Genomic DNA, 11,265 nt, shown 5'->3' with positions numbered 1-11,265 from the left:
GTGTGTGGTGATTGATTGATATCCTAGTATTGATTGTGCTTATTCGTCTTATGTGCGTAGCTAACATACAAGATAGCGTATTAATCTCTATTGAAGCGACAGTGAATATAGAGGTTTAGAACTTGTCATGCTAGCATAGGTTCATGTATTTGTTATGCATGATTCGTAGGCAACTCTAACCATTTTCCTTGCCCTATGTAATCATTATGGATAACTTGTGCTTAAACCGTTATGTTGTCAAATTCTATAGACATATAGGGTCTCAATATAATTGGTGCCTATTCAGCTTCTATCTCTTATGTGGATGTCTGGTAGAATGGTGCTCGTGCAACGAAAGTTGTCGTTTATCAGTTTCGTGTTATCCGATTACTGTCATCACCATCACATGCTAAGGTTAAAACGAAAAGGCTATTGAATGAAGTAGTAATGAAGTTAGAATCCCATGTTTGTCATATATAGTAATTCAACCTCAATTCTCTTAGTTAATGTTATTTAGTATAATCTCTTAGTTTAATAAAAACCCAATTTGTTATTTGTCTTAGCATTGAGCGATAACCATACATTATTGCATAGGTGCATAAATTGAACTTAACCTAAACCAGTCTCTGTGGGAACGAATCTGATTTATATCTTATACTACCTGCGAACGCGTATACTTGCGTGAATATTAGCGTGTGCTTTGTGCCTAACAAGTTTTTGGCGTCGCTGCCGGGGACTCGGTGTTAATTTTTAGTTTATGTGCTTGTCATCAGTGGTCGTTAAAGTTCACTGACTCGGATTCTTTTACTTTCATGGTTTATTTGTTTGTGTTTCAGGTACTCATTACACTGGGAGATCCAGCAGCACGAATGAAATCCTTGATGGATTTTTCTTAACCTAAGATCAATGACATTCAATCTAGCATTGTCCGGCCAGCTATCACAGCTAATACTTTTGAGATCAAGCCTATCATAATTCAATGGGTGCAGAATTCAATCTAGTTTGGGGGTTTTCCAACTGAAGATCCCAATATGTACATTAGGGACTTTATTGAGATCTGCGACACCTTCAAGTTCAACGGTGTTTCTGAAGATGCTGTGAAGCTGAGACTGTTCCCATTCTCTTTGAGGGACAAGGCTAAGAGTTGGTTACACTCTCTACCAGCTGGTTCGATTACTACTTAGGAAGATCTGGCTCAAAAGTTTCTTACTAAATTCTTCCCTATGGCGAAGACAGCTGCAATAAGGAATGCTCTTACTCAATTTGCGCAGCAATCAGGAGAATCTTTATATGAAGCTTGGGAGCACTACAGGGGGATGCTTAAGAAGTGTCCTCATCATAGAATTCCTGATTGGATGATCATCAATTGTTTTTACAATGGGTTGGGAGCACAGTGCAGACCCATGCTCGATGCAGCAGCAGGTGGAGCCTTATGGGCGAAGAGCTATGAGGAAGCTTATGATCTAATTGAACTGATGGCTGCTAATGAATATCAGTATCCAACCCAGAGATTACCACATGGCAAGGTAGCAGGAGTTCTTGAAGTGGATACAGCTACGGCTATCACTGCTCAACTAAAGGCGTTGTCTATGAAGATCGATTCTCTGGCTAACTATGGTGTTAATCATATAATTAGTGTTTGTGAGCTGTGTGCAGGTTCGCATGCGACGGAGCAATGCGCTATATCTAGTGAATCAGCTCAGTTTGTGAGCAACTTTCAGAGATCGCAACATCCAGTTCCAGACACTTATCATCCTAACTTCAGTTGGAGCAACAATCAGAATGCGATGCAACAGCCGTTCCAGCAGTTTGAAAATAAAGAATTCAATCCTCCTGGTTTTCAGCAACAACTCGCATCAAGAAAACAACTCCAACTTCAAACTCATGATGCAGGTCATTCGAATGAAAAATCTGAATTGGAGGAGTTGAGGATTATGTGCAAAAACCAGGCTCTTATATGCCAAAGCCAGGCTGTTTCTATCAAGACTCTGGAGGACCAAATAGGGCAAATTGCTAATGCCTTATTGAATCGACCACCAGGAACACTTCCTAGTGATACAGAAACAAATCCAGGCAAGAGGGAAGTTGAAGAATAGGTGAACACCATCACCTTAAGGTCTGGAAAGGTCGCAAGCCCCCAAATTCAGCAAGACGAAGAGCCTGAAACATCTCAAGTTTCAGAAAATGCAGTTGTGGCTGAAGAAGAAGTGCAAAAGGAAGCAGAGGTGGAACCAAGGAAGACTACTGTGGAACACACTCCTCCTAAGGGTAATACAGGGGAGAAACAGATCTATCCTCCCCCTCCTTTTCCTAAAAGGCTGCAGAAGAAAAAGATGGATAAGCAGTTTGAGAAGTTTCTGGAGGTGTTCAAGAAACTTCATATCAACATACCTTTCGCTGAAGCTCTTGAACAGATGCCTAGCTATGCGAGGTTTATGAAAGGTATTCTCTCTCGAAAAGTGAAGCTCGATGACTTAGAGACCGTTGCTCTAATGGAGGAATGTAGTGTTGTGCTGCAACAGAAGTTGCCTCCGAAGCTTAAAGATCCTAGAAGCTTCACCATTCCTTGCACCATCGGAAACTTGTCGTTCGACAAGTGTTTATGTGATTTAGGAGCTAGCATCAATCTGATGCCCTTATCTATCTTCAAGAAGCTTGGTCTGCCTAATCCGAAACCAACATACATGTCATTGTAACTAGCTGACCGTTCCATCGCTTATCCACGAGGTATAGTGGAGGATGTCTTTGTCAAGGTGGATAAACTCTTCTTCTCTGCTGACTTTGTAATTCTTGATTTCGAGGAAGATAAGAAGATTTCCATCATCTTGGGAAGACGATTCTTGGCTACAAGACAAACTATGATCGATGTGCAAAAAGGAGAGCTTTCGATGAAGGTTTACGATCAAAAGGTCACTTTTAATGTGTTCAAGGAAATAAATTTACCCACAGCTAAAGAGGAGTTCTTTAAAGTAGAGAAAATGCAGGTTTTGAATGCACCTCCGTGGAAGAGGAAGTTGGATTTTCCATTCGATTCTCTTGGGTTAGCAGAGCTGAAAATTTCTCAGGAGCGTTTTGAACTATTTATTCAAGAAGCTTTGAAAGGCATATGTCATAGCCTACTCGTTTATTCGAGTATTTAACTCAACTCAAATAAGAATGTAATAAGTAAATAGTGGATCTATCATCAGAGAGATCTCACAAAGTAACATCTGTCAAAGAATAAAGAAACATTGTTCATCTGCAGACCTGAAGATTCACTGGAAGAAGTTCAAGAATTTGATCATGCCTCAGTGATATAAATCAAGATCGTGGATTTAATCAAGTGACAGAGATCTCGTCATGGTATCATTTATTACAAGGATTCAATCAGAATATCAAAGTCAAGACATGAAGAAACGTCACCAAAGTTAGTCACTCATGAACCAGACAGTACATCGAGTGTCAGCATTGAAGTGGCGGAATTGATTCATAAGTCTCAGTGACTTTCAGAAGATTGTCAGAAGAATGGATGCTGCTCAGGGTTAGTATTAATTCTCTATTAATTAATTAAGTCATATAATTTAATTAAGAAAATAAATTATATCTGCAAGGATTAATTTATTGATTAATTGAATTAAATTGATTAATTAATTTAGAATTAATATTAAGGATTTACAGAATTTTAATTGGTTAAAATCTGTTTTAATTCTAAAAAGACAACTAATTGTACTAGTATGACAATCGGTATGACAATTGATAGTCATACCGAAAGTCATGCTAATTCAGTTGACTGTCTTGATAAAATTATTATTTAGATTAAAATCACTTATTAATTCAGTAAGACAATTTCATTTGTACTACTATGACAATCGGTATGACAATTGATTGTCATACCGAAAGTCTTGCTAGTTCATTTTAATTATCTTGCTAGCTTTAAAGATTGTCACACCGAAAGTCTTATTGGACAAAGGATTGTCATACCAGTTCATTAATCTCGGCTGTGTTGATTAAAAGAAGCAGAAGCATCCAATTCATAACAACTAACAGAAAGCAATCAAACAGAACATACAGAAGAACAAAAAGAAAAAAAAGAAGCAGAAAAATATTACATCTCTTCTGCAACTTCAAGATCAATTTCTAGATTGTAAAGTTAAATCCAATCAACTAGAAATACTTATCTTGTTCTTGTGTATCAATCTAGCGGATTAAAATCCCTAGAACTTAATCTCAAATCGCATTTAGCATTTGATCTTTTAATTACAAAAATAGAAAAAGTTCATGTCGAATTTATTCTAAATTTGTAATAATTGATTTGAGATTAATCCCTTGTAACCGATACCGTAGTTGTAACACCTTTCAAGTTTAATAAAAGTTTTATTTAACTTGAATTTTGTTTCACAATTTTATTCCGCATTTTATTCGACTAAACGGTATTGTTTGCATTCAACCCCCCCTTCTACAAACAAATTGGGACCTAACAATTGGTATCAGAGCCTTCTGATTAACGTACAAATCTAGATCCTAGACTTTTGTGTTTTTTTTCACTTCTTGAATTTTTTTAGTCACTCAAAAAATTCATAATGACTACACAAAAAGTTGGAACCGTTAAAATTCCACTTTTCGATAAAGAAAATTATGTTATGTGGAAGAAGAAGATGCTACTGTTTTTACAGGTTGCTAATCCCAAATATTTGCAAGTGTTGAAGAAGGGTCCAAAAATTCCTATGGTTATGGAACCAGAGGTAATAGAAAATGATGTGGTGATCACCAAAGCGAGAACTTATGTGAAGGATCCTGAGGACTTCTCTCCTGCTGAAATAGAAGAAGCTTCCCTGGATGCTAGCCTTCAATTAATCTTAGTAGATTCCCTTAATCCCCTGATGAATAGACATGTGATGAATTGTAAAGATTCCAAACATATCTGGGAAACTATTGAGATTATTAATGAAGGCACAGAGGAAGTTAGGGAGAACAAACTAGAAATCCTAACCTCTGAGTATGAATACTTTAAATCCAATCCAGGAGAAGGAATCACTGAAGTGTTTGAGAGGTACAATGCATTGATCAACAACCTGAACATTAATGGTAAATACTATTCCATCAGGGAGGTCAACAAAAAGTTCCTTTTAACACTGCCAACTCATCTCGAACATAGAATCACTGCCATAAGAGAAGCAAGAGATCTGAGTGAGATTTCTTTGGAAAGGCTCTATGGTGTGTTAAAGACTTATGAGTTGGAGCAGATTCAGCAGAAGGAAGTTTACGGGAAAGGAAGAGTGGTCAGCACGTCTACTGCTCTAGTAGCTGATGAACAACAACAACAACCACAATATCAACAACAATCTCAACAGTCAGAAAAAATGGTACAGTCTTCCAAGGTTGAAGATAATGTGATAGTAGCAGAATTTGATTCTCCTACTACAAATCAATCAGGAGATGATTATTATTCCTTGGAAGAACTGGAGCAATTGGAGGATGAGTCAATGGCCCTGATTGTCAAGAGATTCTCAAATGTCAGATTCAAAAGGAATCCCAAGTTCAAGTACAAGTCCAACTACAACAGATTCCAGAAAGGTGGATCTTCATCCTCTAACACCAGCAGTGGTGGGTATAAAACAGGGATGGTTGATCGAAGCACCATTCGATGCTTCAACTGTAATGAGTTGGGACACTTTGCCACAGAATGCAAGAAGCCAAAACAAGCTAGGAAGAACTCTTACGATTCTAATCAGAAGAGTAAATCTGAAAGGGCGTACCTGGCAAAGGGAAGAAGCTGGGATGATACTGACAGTGAAGATGAAGAAGTTGGGAATCTTGCTCTCATGGCTAGTAATGCAAGCACCTCATCGTTAAGAAAAGAGGTAAAATTTACTGATGTTGAATTAGTTTATCATCTAGGAGGTTCCTTAGATTGTGCTCGTCGTGATAATGAATTGTTAAATCAACAAATCAAAGACCTTGAGAAAGAGGTCAATGAATTAAGACTTGTGCACATTAATCAAGATAAACTAAAAGAACAAGTATCTTTTCTAGAGAATAGAGTTGACTGTTATAGACAACTCGAAACTATTCTCAAAGACAAGATCACCGGTCTTGAGGCTAAGGTTAAAGCTTACTTTGATTCTTGTTCGAAGTCCAAAGAGTTTTACAATAAGCAAGCTGTTAATCAAACACATGGAATAGGTTATGATTACAATGCTGCTATTGGAAAATTAGGCATAAACTCCCCTCCTCATGTATGTGCTAAAGGCAGGGAAGTACCACATGTGCTTAAGGGTGTTGATGAACCCCTCTATAAAGAATCAATTGCTGAACCATTTGATGAGACCTCTTTTATTATTCAAAAAGAAATCCGTGCTGAAGATAATGCTAATGGGAAAGCTGTCTCCAAGTCAAGTGTGTCAAAAGTTCCAGTCAAGGTTGTGAAAGCAACTGAGACTAACTCAGACACACATGAGTTGGATAACACAAATGCCATGTCTACCATGCATAAGTTGCCTATTGTTAATCCTTCTCATAAAGCATGTGGTGTTCCTGATTGTATGTCTTGTGCTTTTAATCTGTTATTTGCTTATTTTAATGGTAAGCATGTTTCTAATGATAAGACTACTCCTCGTCAGCATGTGAATAATAGAAAGCATGATAGGTCTAAGACTGCTAGTCCTCCTAAAGCTAGAAAGGAGACATTTGTGCCTAAGCCTAAACAGAAATTTGATAAGGCTGTTTTAAAGGTCAAATGTTCAGTCATTGAGAATGTTGAGAATAGTGAAATTAAGAATGTTGTTTTGCCTGATAAAGGCCAATTTTACAAGTATGCCGGACCCAGCCAAGCTTGGGTTCCGAAGAAGTTCTAATCCATTTGTATTGCAGGGCATTAAACAGGTACAACCGGTAGTGTGGATTCTTGACAGCGGATCGTCAAGACATATGACCGGAGATAGAGCCCTGCTATCAAATGTGGTTGAGAAAGCTGGCCCAGTGGTTACCTTTGGAGATAACAGCAAAGGTTTAACGGAGGGATATGGCTGTTTGCTAGCTGGAAATGTTATCATTGAAAATGTATATGTTGTGCAAGGACTTGAACACAATCTGCTTAGCATTAGTCAGTTCTGTGACAACGGCTACAATGTTTTATTTGACAAGCTGAAGTGTCAGATTTTGCACAAGAAAAGTGAAAAACCCTCCTTAATGGGAATCCGGAAAGGAAATCTGTTCGTAGCTGACATGAACTCTGGAAGCAATCTTGAAGTCAATTGTTTCTATGCAAAGGCATCGTCAGATGAGAGTTGGCTATGGCACAAGAGACTTTCCCATCTCAATTTCAAAACAATGAATTCTCTTGTCAAAAGAGAATTGGTAAGAGGTCTGCCTCAGCTGGAATTCTCTCCAGGAGGACTATATGAGGCTTGCCAGAAAGGAAAGTCAAAGAAAGCATGTCACAAAGGCACTGACACATCTTCCATAACTGGTGTTCTGCAATTATTGCACATGGATTTATTTGGTCCAGTTAATATCCTTTCTATGTCAAAGAAGTGTTACTGTCTTGTGATAGTTGATGACTATTCCAAGTATACGTGGGTTTTATTTCTTCACTCTAAGGATGAAACACCACAAGTTGTGATTGATCATATCAAGATGATTGAGTTAGATTCTAACGTCCCTGTTAGAGCAATAAGGTCAGATAATGGAACAGAATTCAAGAATGCACTTCTCAATGGATTCTGTACAGACAAAGGGATTACCAGACAATTTTCAGCTCCTAGAACCCCTCAGCAAAATGGAGTGGTAGAAAGGAAGAATCGTACATTGATTGAAGCTGCAAGAACGATGTTAAGTGAATCAGGTCTTCCAATGTACTTTTGGGCTGAAGCTGTCAATACTGCATGTTATACTCAGAATCGAACTCTAATCAACAAAGACTTCATGAAAACTCCTTATGAGATTTTGAATGAACAGAAACCTTCTATCAAATACTTTCATGTATTTGGTGCCAGATGCTTCGTGCTCAAGGATGGAGATGATCGTCGTGGTAAGTTCGAGGCAAAGGCATATGAGGGTATTTTTGTTGGATATGGAAGAAGATCATATAGAGTGTATATCATTGATCAACATAAAGTAACTGAAAGTGTCAATGTTACATTTGATGACACTAAACTCCCTAGTATCCAAACTGAAGATCCTTCTGAGAAACTGAAGTTTGATGATACGTCAGATTCAGAATCAGAACATGGTCAAGAACCTGAGGTTGTTGCTGGTGAAGAACCTGTTAATCCTGATGATACTCAAGGTAATAGTGATGGAAACTTTGGCAACAATGGAGATACCACTGCTACTGACGAAGAATCTTCAAGTCAACATGGCAACAACTCAGGGGGAGATGCTGAAGGATCATCTAGTAGGACACAACATCACAATGAATTTCAAGGCGAATCATCAAGATCAAATCTTCCAAGACAGACTGTCTGGAATAAAGCTCACCCTTTTGAGTTGATTATTGGTGATCCAGATGTTGGAGTCAGAACTAGACGTGCTACTCAAAATGAGTGTCTGTTCTCAGGATTTCTTTCTGAAATGGAACCTAAGAAAATTGAAGAAGCACTGACTGATCCAGATTGGGTGATTGCTATGCAAGATGAACTCAATCAGTTTGAAAGTCAACAAGTCTGGAAACTGGTACCTAGACATGTACACAAGAAAGCTGTTGGTACTAGGTGGGTATTCAGGAATAAACTAGATGAAGATGGTATGGTTACAAGAAACAAGGCAAGACTGGTAGCTAAAGGGTATTCTCAAGCTGAAGGCATTGATTATGATGAAACCTATGCTCCAGTGGCTAGACTTGAGGCCATCAGGATATTTCTGGCATTCGCAGCATTTTCAAACTTTAAAGTTTATCAAATGGATGTCAAGAGCGCCTTTCTGAATGGAAAGCTGGATGAAGAGGTATATGTAGAGCAACCTCCTGGTTTTGAAGATCCAGATCATTTGGATTTTGTCTTCTTTCTTTTCAAGGCTATCTATGGGCTAAAACAGTCTCCAAGAAAATGGTATGACACTCTCTCTGAATTTCTTATTGAAAATAGCTTTATTAGAGGTGTCATAGACAAAACTCTCTTTTCTAAAAAACATAAGAATGATACTATATTAGTCCAAGTCTATGTGGATGATATAATATTTGGGTCTACTAATGATAATCTCTGTAAGAGATTTGCTAAGTTAATGCACAGCAAGTTTGAAATGAGCATGATGGGAGAGCTGAAGTTCTTTCTTGGATTACAAGTAAATCAAAGGTTAGATGGAACATTTATTTGTCAATCCAAGTATCTCAAGGAACTCCTCAAAAAGTACAATCTAGAGGATTCTGCATCAGCAAGGACTCCATCAACTACAGCTGTCAAGCTTGGACCATGTGAAAACTCCATTAAGGTAGATGTCACAAGCTACAGAGGTATGATTGGCTCGTTACTCTATCTTACTGCAAGTAGACCAGATATTATGTATGCTACATGTTTATGTGCAAGGTTCCAAGCGGATCCTAGAGATATTCATCTCGTTGCTGTTAAACGAATCTTAAGATATCTTAAGGGAACACCAAATCTAGGTATTTGGTACCCTAAAGAATCTGGTTTTAACCTTGTCGGATATACAGATTCAGATTATGCAGGAAGTGTTGTTGATAGGAAAAGCACCTCAGGAAGTTGTCAATTCCTAGGAAGCAGGCTAGTCTCATGGTACAGCAAGAAACAGCAAACAGTTTCCAACTCAACGGCCGAGGCTGAATATATTGCTGCTGGAAGCTGCTGTGCTCAGATCTTGTGGATTAGGAACCAACTACGAGACTATGGCTCTGTATTGAACAAGATTCCTATTTTATGTGACAACACAAGTGCAATAGCCATCACCAACAACCCTGTGCAGCACTCGAGGACAAAGCACATTGACATCAGGTATCATTTTATTAGAGAGCACGTCATGAATGGTACTGTTGAACTATTTTTTGTTCCAACAGAAGAACAAATAGCAGATATTTTCACTAAACCACTTGACAAATCCACATTTACCAGATTAGTTGGTAAATTGGGCATGTTGAATAGTTTTAGTGATTAATTTAGTTAATATCTGAGATCTGTTCTTGAATGAATTTACAAATGAATTTTTCATAAATGAAAAATTCATTTGCAAATTTATTTTATCATTTTATCATATTTCTTGCTTATTTCTATGTAATAGATATTATCTTATCTATTTTTATTTTCCCTTCTTGTTAATTTAAAATATCTCAGAATATTTTATTTTCTCTAAAAATATTTTTCTATGAATTTTATTTGCTAAAATTCAACAGAAATCTATTTTTGAAATAAAAATAATTAATTCTGTAAATATTATAAGTCTGTATTTCAGTTTTACTATTTTGTAAATATTTTCTAATATTTTTACTAAGTTAAATAAGTCTTTTTAAATTTATAAATGTGTGTGTTTCTGTGTTTAAAGCTGGTATGACAATCGGCAAGACAATTGAAATTGTCTTGCTGAAAGTCATTTCAGTTCAAATTTTGTTATTATGTTATTCAGTATAGTTTTATACTGGCAAGACAATCGGTATGACTATCAATTGTCTTGCCAGTTTTAAACCATATATATAATTAGTTTCCTTTTATTATTATACTGGTATGACAATCGGTATGACTATCAGATTGTCATACCAGTTATAATTTTAGTATTTATTCTATTATTTTTCTTTCTCCTTCTTTTGCCTGGTATGACAATCGGTATGACAATCCCGGATTGTCATACCAGCTGTAATATAAAGGCATCTGTTTGTTCTTTTTTAAACCATTTCAACAGTTCAGTTCGTTTCAAAAAAATCGAACAGTTTTTCTTCTTAATTTTCTCTCTTCTCTCTTTTCGAACCAAAACCTTAGAACTGCTCTTTCCTTGCTCGAGTTTTTACTCAGCAAACTGATTCATCACTTTGTGATATATACATACAAGTATATATATACAGAGGTGCTGTTGGATTTTTATTAAAAAAAAAAATTATATAAAAACGCAAAATCAAATAAAAATCAATTTGCCCCTTCAAATTCAATTTGTGGTTGTTGATTTTGAACTTTTTATTTTTAATTTTAATTTCTGATTTGTGTCTTTTGGCTTTTCAACTGCTTTTGTGAGTTAAGAATTTTAACGAGATACATTTCTGTCTAAATTTTTCGATTATAATTAATTTAATTCGAATTATTAAATTAATTTAATTAATTCGAATTTTCTTAATATTATTCTTAAAATTCTGAAAAGCGTGTGTCTTAT

At 36.7% G+C, this 11,265-nt stretch overlaps 1 non-coding gene across 1 annotated transcript; it reads right to left on the bottom strand.

Annotated features, from left to right (window-relative positions):
- Positions 1-1,217: 1,217 nt before the first annotated feature.
- LOC141722009 (small nucleolar RNA R71) lies at positions 1,218-1,324 on the bottom strand. Its single transcript, XR_012575047.1, has one exon. It is a non-coding gene; the product is annotated as a small nucleolar RNA R71 (small nucleolar RNA).
- Positions 1,325-11,265: the final 9,941 nt, after the last annotated feature.

The sequence above is a fragment of the Apium graveolens genome, chromosome 4, assembly GCF_009905375.1.
Source record: "Apium graveolens cultivar Ventura chromosome 4, ASM990537v1, whole genome shotgun sequence".
NCBI classification, from domain to species: Eukaryota; Viridiplantae; Streptophyta; class Magnoliopsida; order Apiales; family Apiaceae; genus Apium; species Apium graveolens.
Note: the sequence above shows the minus strand (reverse complement) of the source record. Positions and strands in the feature narration are given on the sequence as shown.